The following is a 24,050-nucleotide window of genomic DNA, read 5'->3' as shown; positions in this document are numbered from 1 at the left end:
CCCCGTTACATGGCTCTTTTTGTAGCTTTCTATCGGCTATTTAGCTAGCTCTTTACTCTTTTACCCCGCTATGTAGCTCGCTTTGTTTTTTACCTGTTTACCTTTCTAGCTAACTATCAAGCTACCTTTTTAGCAATTTAGCAAACCATCTAGCTAAGTAACTATTTCAGAAGTTCATATCAAAGTGGTTGCCCTCGTTATTTAGCTTTATCATTGCTCTCTCTCTGGCTATTTGGCTAGCTCTTTACTCTTTCGAGCAAAGTTGTTATTTGAGAAATTCTTATCAAAGGGGGTGGCCTAGTTACTTAACATTTAATAGCTTTCTATCTGGCTATTTAGCTAGCTCTTTACTCTTTTAGCTAGCTCTGTAGCTCCCTTTGTTTTTTACCCGTTTACCTTTCTAGCCAAATATTAAGTTACCGTTTTAGCAAGCTATCTAGCTAAGTTGTTATTTGAGAAATTCTTATCAAAGTGGGTGCCCTAGTTGTCTAACTTTTATAGCTTTCTATCCTGCTATTTAGCTAGCTCTTTACTCTTTTTGTTATATATCTAGCTCCCCTAGTTTACCTTTCGAGCTATCTATTAAGCTAACGATTCCTATATGTTCTTCGTAGTCCTCATGAGTATCGAACCGTCCCCCGCGATGTGCAAGCTTCTCTTAGAATTTCTGGCATTGCCGTAAAATAAGAAAATGGCCGCTGTGCATGTGCATAGAAGCCCCCAAGGACACCCGGCCTTTCCCATGTTCTCGCTAGCTCCATTAATCAATTCTCCGATAGGTACAAGGCCCCCGACAGTCCTGTTCCTTTGCTCATCCTAGATTTTCTGTTCGTCACCTTAAATTCCCGCGAACCCGAAGGATATTTATGAATTTGTTCCTGGGGGCCACTCCATAAGAAAATAGGAGGTGATTATATGGGGATAATGGAGCAGGGATGGTCTCCAAGATACATAAGAAGCAGTGTTATATAACTCGGTGTGTGTTTTAGTATCTGTGTACATTATTTTCTTTCCTTTTTATTATTTATCATGTTTTTTTCATTTCTTTATTTCCTATTTTTCCATTTTTATTTCATTTGTTTGATTTCATGATTTTTTTTTTCCTTTGCTTCTTTTGTTTTTTATTTCATCGTGTTTCTTATTATTTACTCCTTTTTTTATTTATGTCATCATTACAGATGTGTTGCACCTGTGCCCGCTCTGATTGGCTCCCTGTCACTATTTAAACCTACGTCTATCTATCTGTCACCTGTTGTCAGTCCGTCTGCGAACCTCAGTTTACTCTAAGCAAGCTTTTTCGATCCCGACTCACTCCGGTGTTTGCTCCCGTCTAATCCCCGGCTTCAAACTGTTTTTTTGATCCCGACCACGTCTACTCTCCTCTCCTGGCTTTTGACTTGTTGCTGATCCCGACCACGTTTTTGCTCTCCTGTCCCGGGTACTGACCCGCTTTTTTCCGTTCCCGACACCGCCATCGCTCGGCACGGAAGTTCACTTCCGCGTTCAGAGCGACCTGCTTCCCGCGGCTAGCGATCACCGGATCGTGGGTCCAACCCTTTCCTTTCTTCTAATAAAACTGAGAGAAATGTAACGCAAGTGGGTCCTGTCTCCGTTCTGGTCCTGACAATCAATTTTCTTGTTGAGCGTGTTTTATATTATTTTGTTATTTCCTTTTTTGTTTTTATCTGAATTATTTTATTTTATCTTCTTTTTCGTAAATGTTTTCTTTCCTTCTTTTCTTTCTTTAAAAACAATATTTTCCCATTTATTTGAATTATTTTATTTGTATTTTATTGTATCCATTGTATTACTGTTTTTTTATTTTTTATTTTTTTTTCTATTTCATATTTTAATATCTTTTTATTTTATTTATACTTTATTTTATTTTGACTTTTGTATTACATTCTTCTTACTTTTTTAATGTATTTAATTTTATTTTAATAGTATTTATTTAGTTTTGTTTTAATTACATTCATTTTGATTGAATTCAATTCACCTCTGATTGTATTGTATTTTCCTTTTCTTTCACTATTTTGTTCTTATTTCTATTCAATGTATTTATTTTATTTTTCTTACATTTCTATTTTTCTGTTTTATTTTTTTGTTTTATTCTTTTTTTCTTTTTATTTTCTTTATTTTCTTTATTTTTATTTGAACTGTTTTATTTTTATTTTATTGTATCTATTGTATTACAGTTTTTTTTTCTATTTCATATTTTAATATCTTTTTATTTTATTTATACTTTATTTTATTTTGATTTTTGAATAACATTATTCTTACTCTTTTTTTTAAATTTATTTAATTTTATTTTAGTAGTATTTATTTAGTTTTATTTTAATTACATTCATTTTGATTTAATTCAATTCACCTCTAATTTTATTGTATTTTCCTTCTCCGTAGCTTTATTTTTCTTTGATTATTTTGTTCTTATTTATATTCGATGTATTTATTTTATTTTTCTTACATTTCTATTTTTCCTTAACTAATTTTTCTTGTCTTTATTATTTTAGTTTTATTCTTTTTTTCTTTTCATTTTATTTATTTTATTCATTTTTATTTGAATTGTTTTATTTTTATTTTATTGTATCTATTGTATTACAGTTTTTTTTTCTATTTCATATTTTAATATCTTTTTATTTTATTTATACTTTATTTTATTTTGATTTTTGAATTACATTATTCTTACTCTTTTTTTTAAATGTATTTAATTTTATCTTAATAGTATTTATAGTATTTGATTATTTTGTTCTTATTTTTTTTTATTTTTATGTATTCATTTTATTTTTCTTACATTTCTATTTTTCCTTAACTAATTTTTCTTGTCTTTATTATTTTAGTTTTATTCTTTTTTTCTTTTTATTTTCTTTATTTTTAATGATGGATTTCTTTCTCCCCATTTTTGGGATATGTTTTCCTTTTATTTTTCTTATAATCATTTTTTAAAATGTTATATAATTGTTATTTTAATTTTAGTTTAATTTTATTTCCTATAGTATCTTTTTTTTATTTTACTTGAACTTATATTTATTGATGATGTATTTTATTTTAATATTTCATTTTTTTTAGTTTATTACTATTTCTCACTGGAACATATTTTAATCCAAGTGGCAAAAAATAATAATTAATATTAAGTATGATTTATATATTCTTTCTTCTTTATTTCAAAGGTTTGAAAAAAAAAAAAAAATCATCCTCCGGCACAATTATCTTAAAAAGCAGAATAAGCTTATTTAAAACAAAAAAATTCTGACGTAGATTAAAAAAAACAAACTTAAATGAGGCCTAAAATAACCTGCGAGAAAATTTCCCTAAATATTCCCACGCCCGTCTCTCCTTCGGTTTCTCTCCTGGAACCAAGGAGACCTTCCTACAGAGGAGCTTCAATTTATTCACGACGTTCCTCGGAATAAATGGCTGCTTCCCTTTGCCCTCCTCCCTCGGAGGAAAGCGAGCCCGGGAAGCGGGATGCAGTGGAGATAAAGGCCAAGAGAGAAAGAAAAAGAGAGAGCTAGAAAAAGAGAATAAGTTAACTTCTTCTCCAAGGTTGAATTTGTTATCAGCAGCGTGTTCGAAAACCGATTCTTGGTTGTATTGCATAAAAAAAAACCTCCATGGTTGTTAAATCCTTACCAAAGGGCAGGGAGGGGGAGAGCCACGACATCTCGAGGGAAGTTAACAAGACGGGTAACCTGGACTGGTAGCTTTCGGAGAAGGTGGCGTCGTCCTCGACCACGGGTGTCAACATGTAGCCCGCAGGCCGCATCAGGCTCGTCTAGGGCTGGAATCTGGTCCGTGCAACAACATCTAGAGAAGCACAAGAGAAAAATGGGACGCAGTTTGATGTTTGTTTAATGGGGACAAAGCCAAGGGCCACTCGCAAAGCTACTGGATCTATATTGCTTTCTCGCTTTCTTTCTCTCTCTTTGTGACTCTCTTTTTCTATATCTTTGTCACTCTCCTTTCATTCTTTTTTTTTCTCTTTCTCTCTCTCTTTCTTTTTCAGTCTCTTTTTCTTTCATTCTTTCTCTGTCTATCTTATTCTTTCTCCCTTTTACCTTTTCCTCCTGTTCTGACTCTCTTTTTCTATATCTTTGTCATTCACTACTCATTCTTTTTTTTTCTTTCTGTCTCTTTCTTTCTTTCTTTCTCTTCTTTCTTTCTCTCTCTCTCTCTTTTCAGTCTCTTTTTCTTTCATTCTTTCTCTGTTTATCTTATTCTTTCTCCCTCTTCACCTTTTTTCATCCTCTGTCTTCCTCCTTTTCTCTCTCTCGTGTTATCTTTCTTATTCTCCCTCTTTCTCACTCTCTTGGTTCTGTCTCTATGTGTACATCATCTATAGATCGCTTTTTCTTTCTGTCCTTTTCTTACTTTTGTTGTTTCTTTCTCTCTCTCTCTCTCTCTTCCTTGTTCTCTCTCACTCTCTGTTCTCTCTCGCTTTCTTTATCTGTACTCTTTCTCTCACCGTCTCAGTTCTCTCCTCTCTGTGTTTCTCCCTCTTTCTGACTCTCTTTTTCTATATCTTTGTCACTCTCCTTTCATTTTTTTCTCTTTCTGTCTCTCTTTCTTTCTTTCTCTTCTTTCTTTCTCTCTCTCTTTCTTTTTTAGTCTCTTTTTCTTTCATTCTTTCTCTGTCTATCTTATTCTTTCTTCCTCTTTACCTTTTTTCATCCCTCTGTCTTCCTCTTTTTCTCTCTCTCATGTTATCTTTCTTGTTCTCCCTCTTGCTCATTCTCTTGGTTCTGTTTCTATATATGTGTACATCATCGACACATCATTTTTTCTGTCCTTTTCTTACTTTCTTTTCTCTTTCTTTTTCTCTCTCTCTCTCTCTCCCCCTTGTTCTCTCTAGCTTTCTCTTCTTCACTTTCTGTTCTCTCTCGCTTTCTTTATCTGTACTCTTTCTCTCACCCTCTCAGTTTTCTCCTCTTACAACGGCGGTCCCCAAACTACGGCCCGCGGGCCGGATGCGGCCCGCCTCCACATTTGCCCCGGCCCCCTGAACAATACCAGAAAGCATTTTGATGTTTTTTTTCATATATGTGTATTTGTATTTGATAATAAAGTTGGACTTTTGCAATAAAATGTTCCTTAGTTATGAACTATTTTCATTATTAACTATTAGTTAGTAACTATTTTATACGGCGCAACAAGGGTTGCTGACTAGTTAAAATGTTATCTTTTGGTATATTGGTGTTGTTTTGTAAAGCAGAAAAAGTGAAGTACCAGTATATCACCACTAGATGACATAGTCCCACAGGTCAGACAAGGGTGTTTGGGGCAAGTCTCACGGGACCTCACGTGATTTAATGAGACTTGTTCAAGAAATCACTCTTAATGTCAACAAGTAAATGGTGTCGTGTGAGACTGACTCCTGTCTTACAAGATTAAGTCGTTCCAGGATAGTGCTCATATCGAATTGCTTATGTAATTTTCCCAATTTGAGAAAATTGAAAACTAACTTATGTGTACCGGCATCCAGATATATAGTTACAAAACACATCTTGCTGATCACTAAAAATACATTAAAACTGTAGTTGAACATCAAAATACAGGAATCAGATGAATAATATGATATTAACAAAATAAAATGTGAGTTTACTATGAGAACTGAAGGATTTTATACATTTGACTACAAAGGGTTTTATACGTTCGAGTACAAATTACATTTAATGCAAAAGATATTCACTGGCTGGGCTGTGGTGCGATGTCAGGGCACCCTGGTGGAAAATGTTGTTTACAGGAACGGCCGGAACGGGACGCAAGGCTGATAAGATAATCACCACATCCAGGTCCTGATGACGTAGAAACGCTGGGTGTTGTTTTGAGTATTCCAGACATCGCAACGCTCTTCGACGAGATGGTGAAGCCCGGGGGGGCTTCCTTGGCACGCCCATGGGAGGAGTCAGCACCCCATTATACGGGGAGAAGATGCCCAATAGGAGAGAGCTAAAGGACTTGTGAAAGGGGCTTCCCACAGACGCCAACGACACTAATTCGGCCGTTTTTGAGGAAGTACACTTAGTTAAATTGTTAATGAAATTACCGTATTTTCCGCACTATAAGGCGCACCTAAAAGCCTTTATTTTCAAAAGCTGACCATGCGCCTTATAATACAGTGCGCCTTATATATGGATCAACATTAAGTCGCAAAGTCTTCCAACTAACTTGCAACCGCCGACTAGATTTCCCCCCGAACCTCAAGTAGTCCGCGGTGTATGCTGGGATTTATTTACCGGCGTTTCATTGGCTAACCAATGTGTCAATCATCATTTGAATCGATCACTATTGGCTAAAGTTATTCGGAGGTCAAGGGGCGGATCCTTTTTATCATTTACAGGCTGGCATAGGCTTAAACGGCAAAACAAAGCCTGCAATTGGTCAAAAAAGATGTGTCAATCATCAGTTGAATCGATCACTATTGGCTAAAGGTATTCGGAGGTCAAGGGGCGGATCCTTTTTATCATTTACAGGCTGGCATTGGCTTAAACGGCAGAACAAAGCCTGCAATTGGCCGAAAAAGATGAATGTGTATAGCACGTGGTTGACGGCATACAGAAAGCATTTTTTACTATTCTGTATTCGTAAATATGTTACTCTCCTGGATTTACTACCCTCACGGATATAAGAGGACGTTGGCTGCACATTATTATGAACACAACGACTTCGGTGAGCTACTCCGGCTATATATTATCCCTGTATCTTGTTTCAGACCGAACTCGATGTTTCTGTGATAAGCGGTGCAGATAATGGATGGAATGGAGTGTCTATTTTTAAATTCAACTCAATTCCAAGTGTTTATTGTCATATGCACAGTAAAGTTGCATGCGAAAAAGAAAATAGAAACTAAGGAATGGTTGGCATTTCTTGAATCCCAAGACTTTAACTTTCCGAATGATGGAACGATGCATTTGAGTGACATCGTACGGACACTGTTTCCGTACATGTCTGAGACACGTATTTGCTTCTTTGCAAGCTTTGGGAATGTTAAGGGGGTAATCAGTTGGACTGAACTATCTGACTGTTTTGTCAACGTTCCCATTGTAGCGCCTTATAATCCGGTGCGCCTTATGTATGGAAAATACCGAACAAAAAACTAGTTTTTCGGGGTGCGCCCTATAACCCGGTGCGCCTTATAGTGCGGAAAATACGGTAAATCTAACTAATTCGAACAATTTGGTAAACGCTACATTTTGATATTAATTCCCAACAGCATTTACTATGGAGTAGAAGTAAGATCCGGCCTAAAGAATCCAGCTCAACCTGACTCGGGCTCGCAGGTTTTAAATCCCGGAGCAGCCTGAACCCGACAGACTAACTTGATTTGAAGGATTTGATTTCCATTCCGTCCTGCTTTCTGAGGTTTGTTTTTTTTGTTCAGGCCCGCTAAGGGATTGAATCCGGCCCGCGAGACAACGCTCAGAGAAGCGCAAGAGAAAAATAAGCTGCAGGTTGAAATATGTCCACTTGATGTTGTCAAAGCCAGGTGCCTCGAACAAAGACACTGTACTTGTATTTATTTCTCTCTCTGTCTCTTTCTTTTCCACCCCTTTTCTCCCACTCTGTCTCTGTCTCTCACTGTCTCTCTTTTTCTCCTTTGTTTCTCTTTCTCTCTCTGTCTTTTAACCTCTTTTGCTCTAACTTCCTTTTTTCCTTTTGTCTCTTTTCTCTATCTCTCTTCATACCCTTTGCGCTTTCTTTTCTCTCGGGCATGTTTAAGGGCTGTACTTCCCAAATCCATTCAACATGTGGACTGAGCAATTAGGAAGTAAGATCAAACATCTAGTTGGATCCGCCCATCTCTGTCTGTCCCTCACCCCCTCATACACCCCCCTCTGGAGGAAAACAAAGCCTTTACAACAAAGACAGTTAAAACATCTTCTTTGTTCCTTTATCTCTTTGTTTTCCTTATCCTCGCTGTAAAATGTGGACCTGGAGTGCCACTTCCAATTTCGTTGTCACAATATATCCCATGTTGTAACAATGACAATAAATATATATTCTGTTCTATTCTATTCTATTCTATTCTCTCCTTCTGTTTCTCTATTTCTCTTTGGATTTCTTTCTTCCTCTCCCTTTCTTTTCCCCCTCTCTCACGACTTTTTATCTTTTGTTGCTCACGCGCTCTCCCTCTCTCTCTCTTTTTCTTTCTTTGTCCCGCCCTCTCTCCTTTTCCCTTCCTCTTTCTCTTATTTCTTTATCTCTTTTTCTTTCTTTTTAATCTACTAGTATGGCCCCCGACAGAATGTTTGTTCTATCGTGTGGCCCCCGAGTTAAAATGAGTTTGACACCCCTCTTCTAAGGGATGGGCAGGGCACCTGTATGATGCGGCAGGGGTAAACCAGTGAAAGCTGTCGGGCCCTGCTGTTGAACAAAAGAGTGTGTTGTTTCACCCTGACCCGAGTGACATGGCCGCTTTCTTGTGTCCCAATTCATCTAGAGCAGGGGTGTCAAACTCATTTGAACTCGGGGGCCACACGTGAGAACAAACATTCTGTCGGGGGCCGGACTAGTAGATTAAAGGGAAAGAAAAACAGAGAGAAAGAAATAAAAGAAAGAGGGAGGGAAAAGGAGAGAGTGTGGGACAAAGAAAGGAAAAGAGACAGGGAGAGAGCGTGAGAAACAAAAGATAAAAAGTCGGGAGAGAGGGGGAAAAGAAAGGGAGAGGAAGAAAGAAATCCAAAGAGAAATAGAAAGACAGAAGGAGAGAAAAGAGGAAAGAAAGCGGGAAGGGTAAGAAGAGAGAAAGAGAAAAGAGAGAAAAGGAAAACAGGAAGTTAGAACATAAGTGTTTAAAAGACACAGAGAGAGAAAGAGACAAAGAGCAACACAGGAAGAGAAAAAGAGAGACACAGAGAGTGAAAGAGACGGAGTGGGAGAAAAGGGGTGGGGGGGAGAGAGAGCGAGAGAGAGAGAGAGAGAGAGAGAGAGAGAGAGAGAAATAAATACAAATACAGTGTCTGTTCGAGGCACCTGGAATTGACCTATTTCAACCTGCAGCTTGTTTTTCTCTTGCGCTTCTCTGAGTGTTGTCTCGCGGGCCGGATTCAATCCCTTAGCGGGCCTGATCTGGCCCGCGGGCTGCCTGTTTGACACCAGTGATCTAGAGGGACGAAAGCATGACCAACCTGGGTGCCGAGGTGCTTAACTTGTTTGGGTGTATGGGCATTTGGGTTTGCCATGGTCCCCAAAAAATTTTTGTGTGTTTTTTGCAATTTTTTTCCCTTTTTTAATTTCTTTGTTATTGTATGTGTTTGTCTTGCTGTCGGTCACCCCTCTTGAGTGATATGACCAAGGTAGATAGATTTTTGAGTCCTGTGAGTTTCCTGCTTTCTGCGTTTGGGTCCTCGTCGAAAGCTCTCAAAACTTTATTGACAATCATCTAGGGGAGCTGTTTCAGTTTGCCAAGGAGTTGACCATGCTCTCTCCTGCACTTTGAAACAAAACAAAACTTGCATTCCCTCGGTTTTTAACCATCTCGGAGAATTTCCTGCGGAAAGCTAGTCTTTTCTCACCGACGTCAAATCCTGAGCAACACAAAGGAGAGGCGCGAGAAGCCTCTGCCTCAGGAAGCTTCCCGGTGGGCTGCGGCGCCCCAGGTCAGAAAAAGAAGACGTGCTCGTTTGCGCCTCTTTGAAAAACATGAGGCTGGCTCTCGGCTGCTAGCGCATCACCGCGGCGGCTAGCTAAATAATACATAGGAGGGAGGAGCATGCTGGGAAACAAACCTGCCGGATTTGCTCGGATAAATCTCATCAGGATCGAAGATTGATAAGACCAGGGCCGTATTTTTCAGTTTTGAAGTCGGCGTATGTCGGTTTTATTATTTTCTACTCCGAGACAATGAAATATAGATTAAGGGCCAAACCTGTGGTGGAGTGCCGAATACAGGAACAACAAAGGGTATACGGGAGGCTTTTTAACTGTATTTTTTTGTGATTTTAAAGTCTTAGCCGTTAGCAGTAGGACGGACCAGCAACACTGCTCCTATCTTCTCACAGTTCCCGCCCGAGTCGCTTGTAGAACCCGATAATAATCCACGCAGCACCCAATGGTGATCAGCATTTCTTTGTGTTCTTCTGACATACCTTTTATCAATTCATCTCATCTCATCTCATCAGCCGTACCGCTTATCCTCATTAGGGTCGCGGGGGGGGCTGGAGCCCATCCCAGCAATCATCAGGCAGTGGGCAAGGGACACCCTGAACTGGTTGCCAGCCAATCGCAGGGCACACAGGGACAGACAACTCATTCGCTCATTCACACCTAGGGACAATTTGGACCGGCCAATTCACCTGAAATGCATGTTTTTGGAATGTGGGAGGAAACCGGAGTGCCCGGAGGAAACCCACGCAAGCACGGGGAGAACATACAAACTCCGCACAGGATGTCTGGAGCTGGATTTGAACCCACGACAGGTTCATTTTCAATGTAATGAGCCGCTGTGTTATTATTCTTTTTTATATCACTGTATTTTTGTATTTGTTCTTGCAACTATAACACTTAACTTGAGCAATATTTTTTCATCCATATGGCACGTGATTTTATTCATTTGAAGTATTTTTTTACTTTACTTTTTAAAATATTTTTGTATTTTGACTTATTTTATTATTTGATTTAGATTTCATTTTAATGTCTTTCAATTTCATTTCATCCTTTAATGTTTTATTTAGGGTTGGCGTAAAGTGTGAAGAAGAGGCGAGCAGTTTCATTTGAAATGAAAGTGGAATAAGAAAGGTTGATGCGGTTGAGTAAATGGTAGGATCGCTTTTTTCGGCCACTTTTTACCACGGAGGAGGAAGTAGCCTAACTCTTGAAGCCCATCTTCCAAAAATAAGTTAAACTTAACTTTACTTATGTTTAATTATTATTTTTTAGTACAAAACAATACAGGTAACTTATACAAGCCTTAAACATACTTATATAAACCTTACCAAAATATAGCCGTCTGTATTATTATTTTTTATATGTATTTTTTTATTCATTTTTGCAACTATAACACTTAACTTTAGCAATATTTTTTCATCCAAATGTCACGTGATTTTTTTCATTTCAAGTATTTTTTATTTTACTTTTTAAAATATTTTTGTATTTTGATTTATTTTATGATATGATTTTGATTTCATTTTGATGTATTTCCATTTCATTAAATCCCATTTACGTTAATTTTTTATTTTTTTTTATTTTTTTTTATAATGTGATGTGACATATTTCAATCAAATTAAATTCATTCATTTTGATTTAATTCAATTTACCTCTAATTGTATTGTATTTTCCTTCTCTGTACCTTTATTTTTCTTCTCTTATTTTGTTCTTATTTATTTTTAATGCATTTATTTTATTTTTCTTACATTTCTATTTTTCCTTAACTTGTTTTTCTTGTCTTTGTTTTTTTTTTATTATTTTCTTATTATTTCTATTATTTTATCTATCTTTAATGGATTTCTTTCTCCCTATTTTTTCATGTTTTCCTTGAATATTAATATATTTATTTTCATGTTATTTGGTTTTGTATCGTATTTATCCTTTTATTTCCTATAGTATCTATTTTTTTCTTGATCCTATTTTTATTGATGATGCATTCATTTTTTTTTTATTATTTCATTTTTTACAGGAAAAAATTGAAACAATATCCCTAAAAGCGAGAGGCCCCTTCCCGGCTTGTTTTGATTTATAGACGTAGCCCACCCCGGCTGTTTGACTTCCAGCCAATCACAGTAGCGTACGCAAAACAGCCACGCCCACCCAATACATGCACACGCAATGCGCCCTGTGCAGTCTGTGCTCTCGCTAACCACAATAAACAATAGTTTGTTATATAAGACAATTCAATTAAAAAGCCCCAAAGGATTTAACCGGGGATAACTGAAGTAGCACGGGGTGTTTGTATTTGGCCACTAGATGGCACTGTGTTGTATGGTGGAAGAGATAGCCAGTGCCTCTGAACATAAAGTCAGGACCAGAACGGAGACAGAACCCACTTGTGTTGCGTTTCTCACAAGTTTTTATTGGAAGGAAGAGAAAGGGCTGCACCCACGGTCCGGCGTTCGCTGGACGCGGGAAGCAAGTCGCTCTGGTACTTGGATTGTGCTCCGAACGCGGAAGTGGATCTTCCGTGGAGAGCGATGGCAATGTCAGGGATGGAAAAAGCGGGTCGGTAGCAGGGACAGGAGAGCAGAAGCGTGGTTGGGGTCGGAAGCGAGTCGTAAGCCAGAAAAGGAGAGGAGACGTCTGTCCCTGTGTGCCCTGCGATTGGCTGGCAACGGGGACAAAAAGAGGTCGGAAGCCGGGACGGGAGAGCCGACGTGGTCAGGATCAAAAACGGATCGAAGCCGGGGACAGACCAGACCGCAGCAAAAAACGGGACAGGTGGGAGTCAGGGTCGAAAAAGGCTTGCCTAGTGTTCACTGAGGTTTGCAGACGGACTGACAAAAGGGGACAGAACGGACAGTTTAAATACTGATCGGGAGCCAATCAGAACCCGCGGCAGTTGGTGCCAAAAGAGCAGGCACATCAGAAATCATGACAAGCGTGGTGGAATCCGGTCGGAAAAACATGGCGGCGACCTTAGGTAGGGTAGGGAATTACAAATTTCTCTACCTATGATTAATTTTGTTTTTTTGTAACTATGTTTTTTTGTGTTTTTATTTAGGAATGTTTTTATTTAGGAATTGTGTATGTTATAATTATTGTTTTGAGTGTGGGATGTATTTATATCTAATTTTTCATATAATTTTATTTTATTTATTCTTTGACAAAACCCAATTTTCCCCACGTCTTTTTGTGTGATACAGTGAAGAGAATACATATTTGAACACCCTGCTATTTTGATATTTCTCCCAATTAGAAATCATGGAGGGGTCTGAAATTTTCATTCAGTTTTATCTATCTATCTATCTATCTATCTATCTATCTATCCATCCATCCATCCATCCATCCATCCATCCATCCATCCATCCATCCATCCATCCATCTATCTATCCATCTATCTATCTATCTATCTATCTATCTATCTATCTATCTATCTATCTATCTATCTATCTATCTATCTATCTATCCATCCATCCATCCATCCATCCATCCATCCATCCATCCATCCATCCATCCATCCATCCATCCATCCATCCATCCATCCATCTATCCATCTATCTATCTATCTATCTATCTATCTATCTATCTATCTATCTATCTATCTATCTATCTATCTATCTATCTATCTATCTATCTATCTATCTATCTATCTATCTATCTATCCATCCATCCATCCATCCATCCATCCATCCATCCATCCATCCATCTATCTATCTATCTATCTATCTATCTATCTATCTATCTATCTATCTATCTATCTATCTATCTATCTATCTATCTATCTATCTATCTATCTATCTATCTTAATCCATTGACTGTATTTATTCACTTTACTTGATTTAATTTTATTTCTTAGCATTTTATTATATTTAAAATAATGTAATTGATATAATTTAGTTAATTAATTCACTGAATGTATTTTTTTCAAATTATTGAATTACAAGTAATTAATTCTATACAATAATTTAGTACTGCAAAAGAAAAAAGATATTGTTGTTTACTGATGCAAAGCTCACATTTTTTTTGTATTTTGCAGAATCGTAGAACTGCACTCTATCACAGGGAACTCTATTTTTTCCCCTCCCTGCCCAATAAGATAAGCCAAATATGAGCTTTCACAATGATACAGTACCTAATGAAACTTCCACTGAGTTGAAATCTTGCGCAAGATTTAAAAAAATACTCTCCCGGAACACTCCTTGTTAAATTTCTTATGCTCTATTTTGCCTGCCTTTGTGCCCTTGAGCAAGACGCAGGTCACTTGTTAGATGTCCATTTGTGTTTCTTTCCAATATAAGAATTGTTTTCAATTGCAGGAATAAGATTTGAATATGCATATTTATTAGCATAATCGTTTTATAGAACAGGATGAAAAATATTCCGTTAGCCATTATCCCTGATCATCTATTGCCCTAAGCCGGGAGCCAGCGTAGCGCTTCTTTGTTGCCTTTATTTCCGCCTAAAATGAACAGCACTCATGTGGCACTGATTCATTATCCCCAATCCCATATTACTGTAAGCAGGAACCAGCAGAGTGCACTTTTGTCAGGCTTGGCGGTTCTTATTTTGTTGCCGTTATTTTGCATGAATGAACTGCACTTGTGTGGCTGCAATCCATTATCCCCAATCCCATTTTCACACAGTCAGGGACCAACAGAAGGCACTTTTGTCTGGAGGAGTGAAGGAAATGCACGGTTCTGGCTGAAATCCATTATCCCTGGTTGACTATTGTTAAGAGCAGGGGCCTGCGGAACACATTATTTTTTTAGTTCGAGCCAATAAAGCATTCCATTATGGACTGCCCAAAATGAAATGTTCAGTTGTGAACATGATCCATTATCTTTGATAGCATATTACTGAAAGTGGGGACCAGCAGAGTGCACTTTTGTCAGGCTTGGCGGTTCTTATTTTCCTGCCATTATTTTGCATGAATGAACTGCACTCATGTGGCTGCAATGCATTATCCCCAATCCCATATTCGCACAATCGGGAACCAACAGAAGGCACTTTTGTCTGGAGGAGTGAATGAAATGCTCAGTTCTGGTTCCAATCCATTATCCCTGGTTGACTATTGCTAAGAGCAGGGGCCTGCGGAACACATTATTTTTTTAGTTCGGGCCAATGAAGCATGCCATTATGGACTGCCCAAAATGAAATGTTCAGTTGTGAACATGATCCATTATCTTTGATAGCATATTACTGCAAGTGGGGACCAGCTAAGTGCACTTTTGTCAAGCTTGGCGGATATTATTTTCATGCCATTAATTTCGCATAAATTAACTGCCCTCGTGTGGCTGCAATCCATTATCCATTAGCCACAATTCCATATTCGTACAATCAGGAACCAACAGGAGGCACTTTTGTCTGGAGGTGTGAATGAAATCCACGGTTCTGGCTGCAATCCATTATCCCTGGTTCATTATTGCTAGGTGCAGGGGCCTGCGGAACACATATTATTTTTTAAGTTTGGACCAATGAAGCATGCCATTATGGACTGCCCAAAATGAAATGTTCAATTGTGTTTTATTGATGTTATTTCCTCCTTATATAAAAAACATTATATGGCCGCGATTCATTATCCTAAAACTCACATTGCTGCAAGCCAGACCGGCAGATTGCAATTTTGTCGGGAGGCTTGCCGATCTGGCCTGCCTAAAATGAAGTGCACTGTTCTGGGAGTGATCCATTGTCCCTGGTTGAAAATGGCTGAGAGCAGGGGCCAGCAGAGTGCATTTTTCGGGTTTGGGCTGCTGAAGCTTGCCATTGTGACCCGCCTTAAATGAACTGCACTGTTTTGGCCGCAATACATCCCTAGTTGACTATTGCTGAGAGCACAGGCTTAGTGAGCAAATTTGTTTAATACCTATTTTTTCTGTGTTTTTTGTCTCAAATGAACAGCACCTGTATAGCTGCGATCCATTATCCCCACTCCACTATTGCTGCAAGACAAAAATGGGGGGTACTTAACAGCTTTTCACATATCGCATGGGGTTCTATTACTCATTAACCTCGAAAAACAAGGGATCACAGTACCAACTGCAGGAGTCATCAATTTCCCGATCCTCCTCTACGCCTCCTGGTTCATATAACATTGAAAATGTCCGAATCCCGGACCACCGGACCGGGTTAGCTTTAGCGTATAGATAATGGCATCGCCAGGGAAGAGCAATGAGGCGGAAGAAAAACAAATCCGGACCATTAATCACGCTTGCCGATGGTAAGACCCCAGCCCAACTTTCTTAATTGCTTCGCCACTTCCTACTTTCTCATTAGCAAGCTAGCCGCTACCTCGTCGTCTTCCTTAGCCGGGATATCAATTCCGAAAATATTTTTAAGCGAGTTAACCAGAAAAACAAGAAAATCGATGTAATCCTCCTTTCAGAAAATTCGGCAAAATAATTTGCATTGGAAATGAGGATGTATAATTGCCGTAAATTCCGGACTATAGAGCGCACCTGATTATAAGCCGCACCCGCCACATTTTAAGAGGAAAACCGATTTTGTACTTAGTGAGAAATTAGCGTGATGTTCTGTACTTGAGAATGTCCCTCCAATCGACATTGCCTTGGATGTTTTAATTACATTCAAAACTTCATGTACCGTATTTTCCGCACTATAAGGCGCACCTAAAAGCCTTTATTTTTTTCAAAAGCTGACCATGAGCCTTATAATACAGTGCGCCTTATTTATGGATCAATATTAAGTCTTGCAACTAACTTGCAGCCGCCGACTAGATTTTCCCCCGAACGTGGAGTAGTCCGCGGTGTATGCTGGGATTTATATACCGGCGTTTCATTGGCTAACCAATGTGTCAATCATCATTTGAATCAATCACTATTGGCTAAAGTTATTCGGAGGTAAAGGGGGCGGATCCTTTTTATCATTTACAGTCTGGCATAGGCTTAAGCGGCGAAACAAAGCCTGCAATTGGCCGAAAAAGATGAATGTGAATAGCACGTGGTTGACGGCATAGAGAAAGCATTTTTTACTATTGTGTATTTGTAAATATTTGACTCTCCTGGATTTACTACCCTCACGGATATAAGAGGACCATGGCTGCACATTATTATTGAACGCAATGACTTCGGTGAGCTACTCCGGCTATATATTTTCCCAGTATCTTGTTTCAGACTGAACTCGATGTTTCTGTGATAAGCGGCACAGATAATGGATGGAATGGAGTGTCTATTTTTAAATTAAACTTAATTCCAAGTGTTTATTGTCATATGCACAGTAAAGTTGCGAGCGAAAAAGAAAATAGAAACTAAGGAATGGTTGGCATTTCTTGAGACTTTAACCTTCCGAATGATGGAACGATGCATTTGAGTGACATCGTACAGACACTGTTTCCGTATATGTCTGAGACACGTATTTGCTTCTTTGCAAGCTTTGGGAATGTTAAGGGGGTAATCAGTTGGACTGAACTATCTGACTGTTTTGTCCACGTTCCCATTGTAGCGCCTTATAATCCGGTGCGCCTTATGTATGTCAAAAATAGGACCAAAAACTATTTTTTCGGGGTGCGCCCTATAACCCAGTGCGCCTTGTAGTGCGGAAAATACGGTAATCAGATTTCATTATGGTACATAGTGAATTAGTACAACCAGGAACTGTCCAAAAGGGGACGCCGTCGGTCCATCCATTCCAAAGCGAGCCAGTAATTCTTGTGCAGGGTTGGGTAGGGTTACTTTAACTGGATTACTTTCAATGACTTTTGGATTACTCCAATACCAAATATGCTAATAAAAGTCAAAATAAACTAAATATGGATAAAATGACAAAATTTTGTGCAGGCTTGGGGAGTAACGGAATACATGAAAGGGATTTATTTTCATTTTGTTTCTGTCGCATTTTATGTTCGTTTTGCCGGAGATCCAAGAGATCAAAGCCAGGAGAGAAAGCTTACCACGTGTTGTGAGTCATCATTTTATTCATATTTAGTTTCTTTTGTCTTTTATTAGCATATTTGATATTGGAGTCATCTAAAAGTAATTGAAAGTAATCCAGTTAAAGTAACCCTACCCAACCCTGTAGATATCTGATACTCACAGTATCGGGTGACGGTGTTTGAAGTTGCTCAACTTGTTAGAAAGCCAAAGAAGTGAGAAATTAGCGTGATGTTCGGTACTTGAGAATGTCCCTCCAATTGACATAAATATGTACAGTGAGAACATTATTTTATTATTTTCATTCAATGGAATGTTTGAATTACTCTCAAAACTTCATGTAATCAGATTTCTTTATGGTACATGGTGAATTAGTACGACCGGGAACTGTCAAAAATTTTTGAGCTGGGCTTATTTGCTTTACATACGATACGTTGATTTCTCACTTAAAGCAGAACAAGCATTTGATTGCTAGCTTAGCTAGCTATCCAATTCCCGGTTATAGGTTCAATCCTTGGCTTTCTTGGCTTTCAACATAAAGTTAAGTTAATTCCCTAGCTTGACCTACCTTAGCGTTTTTTCTCACAGCCTTCTATAAAAATACAACTACCGGAATAAATCCTTCACGTTCCCGACAAACCGAATATATTCGTTCGGGAAATTTGTCAGGGGATGAGACTCTGAGGCGCTTAGCCTGTGACTCTGGACAGCCTCACGAAATATCCCGGCGGAGGCATTAAAAGCGTCTCGGATTATAAAAGCTAAAGCGAGGATACGTTGACAGGCAGGAAATATGAAAAAAAATTCTATTTGTTTAATGGCCTTCCTTTTCAGACGTTAGTTTTAAGTCTGTCTTCGCAAAATGGTCGCGAGTGTCATTGATTCAGTCCCTTTGAATATTTCTTGGCTTTACGTCGCTGATCTGCTTAAAGCAGGGGTGTTGAACAGGCGGTTCGCGGGCTGGATTAGGCCTGCGAAGGGATTGAATCCGGTCCGCGAGACAATGCTCAGAGAAGCGCGAGAGAAAAACGAGCTGTAGGTTGAAATATGTCCACTTGCTGTGCTAAAGCCAGGTGCCCCTCACAAAGTCGCTGTACTTGTATTTCCTTCTCTCTCTCTTTCTCTCTTTTTCTCTCACTCTCTCTCTCTCTTTCTCTCTCTTTTTTTTTAACTCTGTCTCTTTTTCTCTTTCTTTGTTTCTTTTTGTTTCTCTCTCTCTCTCTCTCTCACTCTCTTCCTCCCCTTTCCTCTCACTCTCTGTCTCTTTCTCTCTGGCCCGTGAGACAACACTCAGAGAAGTGCAAGAGAAATATGAGCTGCAGGTTGAAATATGTCCACTTGCTGTTGCTAAAGCCAAATGCCTCTCACAAAAACTCTGTACTTGTATTTCCTTCTCTCTCTCTTTCTCTCTTTCTCTCTCTCTCTCTCTCTCTCTCTCTCTTTTTAACTCTCTGTTTCTTTTTCTCTTTCTTTCTTTCTTTCTTTCTTTTTGTTTCTCTCGCTCTCTCTCTCTATCTCTCTTCCTCCCCTTTCCTCTTTCTCTCTGGCCCGTGAGACAACACTCAGAGAAGTGCAAGAGAAAAACGAGCTACAGGTTGAAATATGTCGACTTGCTGCTGCTAAAGCCAAATGCCTGTCACAAAAACGCTCTTCTTGTATTTTTCTTCTCTCTCTCTCTCTCTTTTCTTCCCTTTTTCTCTCACTCTCTGTCTCTCTCTCTCTCTTTTCTTCCCTTTTTCTCTCACTCTCTGTCTCTCTCTCTCTCTTTAACTCTCTCTTCCTCCCCTTTCCTCTCACTCTCTGTCTCTCTCTCTCTCTTTAACTCTCTCTTCCTCCCCTCTCCTCTCACTCTCTGTCTCTTTCTCTCTGGCCCCTGAGACAACGCTTGGAGAAGTGCAAGAGAAATACGAGCTGCAGGTTGAAATATGTCCACCTGCTGTTGCTAAAGCCAAATGCCTCTCACAAAAACGCTGTACTTGTATTTCCTTCTCTCTCTCTTTCTCTCTTTTTAACTCTTTCTGTGTCTTTTTCTATTTATTTGTTTCTTTTTGTTTCTTTCTCTCTGTGTGTCTTTCTTACCTTCTTTTGCTCTCTCTTCTTTTTTCCTTTTCTCTCTTCTCTCTCTTTCTCTCTCTCTCTCTTGACTTCCCCTTATTTATTTCTCCCCTTTTCTCTTTCTCTCCTTTTGTTTCTCTTTGGATTTCTTTCTTCCGCTTTCTTTCCCCCTCCCTCAATATATATATGTATATATATTTCTGTCATTCATTCTCTCTCTCTTCCTCTATCTGTCTCTCTGTCTCTCTCTCTTCCTCTATCTGTCTCTCTGTCTCTCTCTCTTCCTCTATCTGTCTCTCTCTCTCTGTCTCTCCTCCTCTATCCATCTCTCCCTTTCTTCTCTTTCCTCTCATTCACTTTCTCATTCTCTCTTTCAATCTTTCTTTCTTGTTCTCTCCTAATCTTTCACTCTTCCTTTTTCTCTCCATTTCTTCTTTTCCATCTCTCTCTATTTATCTCCCTATCTTTCTATCTCCTTTCCTCTCTCTTTACTTCTTCTTTCGTTTTCTCGCATCCTCTTTCTCCCTTTCACTCTGTTTGTCTTTCTTTATCTCATTGTTTCCCTCATCTTAATTCTAGCTCCCCTTCTTTCTCTCTCTCTATCTCTTTCTCTCTGTTTGGTTCTGTCTTTCCTTTTCTTTCTTTCTTATTTCCTCTCTTTATTTTCACATTTTATTTTATTTCTTTTCTCTCTCTCTCTCTCTCTCTCTCTCTCTCTCTCTCTCTCTCTCTCTCTCTCTCTCTCTCTCTACCGATTTGGTTGTTCAGGTTGTCCAAAGGGCACAGAATTGGGCACAGGTGTTTCTAATCACCACACAGCTTTCCCTAATTATCCTGACACTTTGTAAGGACATATTGGAAAGCACACGTCTTTGAGTCATTATTTCATTCCCAATATCATTGTAACCTCTGATTTTGTTTGGACATTTTTTTAATAGTTTATCCCCCACTTGTTTAGTTGTTCCTTTGTTCCTTGCATCTCCATTTCCAATTTTGTCTTTTTTCCTGGTGTGGATCACGTCAGGTTTTTGTTCGGACCCTTTCTTGTTTGTCACTTTGTACCTTCTTTTGATATAAAATCCAATTTTTGTCCATTCCTGCCTCAGTTCCTGCTTCCCCCACTCGGGTCAACCCCATAAAAACCACCACGTGGCCCCTCGAGCTCAAATGAGTTTGACACCCCTGCCTTGGGGTCAAAGGTAATATGCTAAAAAGCACGTAGGCGTTAAAACGGCTAGCGTACGCCGCACTCGGATGCTTTTGAGTCATGCACGCTAGCTCAAGAGTCTGATAGATAGCAAGTAGCGTGGGTGGCTTCCATTTTTTTTCAAAAAGAACAGCCTTCCCGCTTATTTATCCAATGTCAAAAGCAACAAGGTCGTTTGAAGGTTAGCAAGATTCGCATTGCTGATTAGCAGGTGCGTTTAGGTTTTTAATATTTCATACCTTCAGTAAATTAGAGCGCCATTGTGTTTTTTATACTCAGAGGGAAAGGGAATAATAATAAGAAGAAGAATAGAAGAAATGTAGCGTTTACCAAATTATTTGAATAAGTTATCTGACTAAATTAACCAACCATAAACTTCATTCTCCTAACAATGCATGCTCATTTTTCATGGAAAAATGAACAAGAATAGCCGACATTTTCACACGGGGGCAGATTTATTTTCTTAAAGTATTTAACTAAGTGAATTCCATTGAATTTAGCCGAATTATTGTCAAATTAGTCTTTGTCGAGCCTCCCTCTCGCGACTGGTCTGATCTCCGATCTCTTCCGTCTTTTGTCTTCTGCCCACGTCTTTTCAAAAGCCGGCGCGTCGGCCCCCCGCCCATGGGGCGTGCTGACTCCTCCCATGGGCGTGCTGACTCCGTCCCTGGGGCGAGTCAGGTGCCAGTTTCACCACCTCCTCGCCGAAAGGCGCCGCCACGTCTAAAAAACTCACAACAAGAAAGCTTATCAGAACAACTTCTCCGAACAATGTCTCCTTTCCCGCGTCCCAGGCACCTATAAAATCCCTTATAGTCAAATAAATAAAATATAAAATCTTTCACTAGGTGTGCCTTATAGTCTGGAAAATACGGTAATATAATTTTTGTTCGTCATAACATTATTACTTCTCTTTTGTTTTCTTTGAGCAACAAACAATTAACATGTTAACCACAAGAGGGCACTCCAAGACCACTCCATATGTTTCTCAAAGGCAGAACAGTTACCGTAAGCAGTATCATTCATCTTTAAGTATGCATTTCCAGTCTTATCCAACATATATACCTGTATATAAGGCGCACTGGATTTTAAGGCGCATTTTTCAATTTCTGGCCAATTTAGGGTTTCTAGGTGTGCCTTATAGTCTGGAAAATACGGTAATATCATTTTTGTTCATCATAACATTATGACTTATCTTTTTGTTTTCTTTAAGCAACTAATAATTAACATGTTAACCACAAGAGGGCACTCCAAGACCACTCTATGTTTCTCAAAGGCAGAACGGTTACCGTAAGCAGTATTATTTATCTTTATGTATGCATTTCCAGTCTTATCCAACGTACATACCCGTATATAAGGCGCACTGGATTATAAGGCGCACTTTTCAATTTCTGGCCAATTTGGGGTTTCTAAGTGTGCCTTAGTCTGGAAAGTACGGTAATATCATTTTTGTTTATCATAACATTATGACTCTTTTGTTTTCTATGAGCAACAAGCAATTAGTATGTTAACCACAAGAGGGCACTCCAAGACCACTCCATATGTTTCTCAAAGGCAGAACAGTTACCGTGAGCAGGATCATTTATTTTTAACTGTGCATTTCCAATTTTTTTCCACCGTATTTTCCGGCATATAAAGTGTACTGGATTCTAAAGCAATTTCTGGCCAATTTGGGGTTTTTAGGTGTACCTTATAGTCTGGAAAATACGGTATTTGATTATTTTTGCTCCTAAAACTAAAATCAAAGAGAGTTGATGGATGCACCGAGGAATATTCCAAAGCGTTGGTGGCAGAAGGTGTCACGTTTTTAATAAGCTGGTAATCTCTTTCTTACCTGGACCGCGGGCGTTCATTTCCTGTCACTGAGATACAAACGCGCTCTCACACAAAAACACTCTCGCACACTGTGGAAATGATTTCTTTTAAGCGGCCTCGACACGAAACAAGAACGTTCTCAGGGGATATCTCGTAGCGTTCACGCTAATTTCTGTTATAGCCTAGCCAAGGCTAATAGCATATCATTTCCAATGAGGGGAATTGACGGTTTTTTTCCTTACATGGTTTCTCTTTGCCCCAAAGGGGATATTTGGACACTCTTGTAGCATTGATTCTGTTACAGCTTAGCCAATGCTATTGCACATAATATGCTATGAGGGGAATTAACAGGTTTTTTTCCTCACGTGGTTTCTCTGTGCCCCGAAGGGGATATTTGAGAACTCTGTGTAGAAGAAGAAGGAGAGCAGTCATATTTGCTACTCGTTTTAAGAAGAAGAAGAAGAGCGGCTATTTTAGCTATCCATTTTGAGAAAATGAAAAGTGGCAATCTTTGCTTCTCGTTTTGAGAAGAAGAAGAGCGGCCATCTCAGCTACCCATTTTGAGAAGAAGAAAAGCGTCAATGTTTTCTAATCATTTTGGGAAGAAGACGAGCGGCCATCTTAGCTACCCGTTTTAAGAAGAAGAAGAACAAGAGCGGCCATCTTAGCTACCTGTTTTAAGAAGAAGAAGGAGAATAAGAGCGGCTATCTTTGTTACTCCTATTAAGAAGAAAAACAAGAATGCCCATCTTTGCTACTCATTTTAAGAAAAGGCAGAAGAAGAAAAAGAAGAAAAGCGGCCATCTTGTCTACCCATTTTAAGTAGAAAAAGAAGAAGAGCGGCTAGCTTAGCTACCCATTTTACGAAGAAGAAGAAGAAGAAGAGCGGCCATCTTAGTTTCCCATTTTAAGAAGAAGAAGAAGAAGAAGAGCGGCCATCTTAGCTTCCCATTTTAAGAAGAAGAAGAAGGAGCTACCCATTTTAAGAAGAAAAAGAGGAAGAGCGACCATTTTTGCTACTCATTTTAAGAACAAAAAGAAGAAGAGCAGCCATCTTAGCTTTCCATTTCAAGTAGAAGAAGAGTGACCATCTTTCCTACCCATTTTAAGAAGAAAAAGAAGAAAAACAAGAGCGGCCATCTTTGCTCCTCATTTTAAGAAGAAGAAGAAGAGCGGCCATCTTAGCTACCCATTTCAAGAATAATAATAATAATACGAAGAAGAAGAACAAGGGCGAACATTTTTGCTACTCATTTTAAGAACAAGAAGAAGAAGAAGAGCTACTTATTTCAAGAAGAAGAACAAAAACAAGAGTGGCCATTTTTGCTACCCATTTTAAGAAGAAGAAGAAGAGCAGCCATCTTAGCTTTCAATTTTAAGAAGAAGAAGAGCGACCAGCTTTGCTACTCATTTTAAGAAAAAAAACAAGAGCGGCCATCTTTGCTACCCGTTTAAGAAGAGGAAGAAGAGCGGCCATCTTAACTACCCATTTTAAGAAG

Source organism: Urocampus carinirostris, chromosome 15 (assembly GCF_059441175.1).
Source record: "Urocampus carinirostris isolate Australia breed hairy pipefish chromosome 15, RoL_Ucar_1.0, whole genome shotgun sequence".
In the NCBI taxonomy this organism is placed as follows: domain Eukaryota; kingdom Metazoa; phylum Chordata; class Actinopteri; order Syngnathiformes; family Syngnathidae; genus Urocampus; species Urocampus carinirostris.
The sequence above is the reverse complement of the archived record's forward strand: the minus strand, read 5'-3'. Positions refer to the sequence as shown.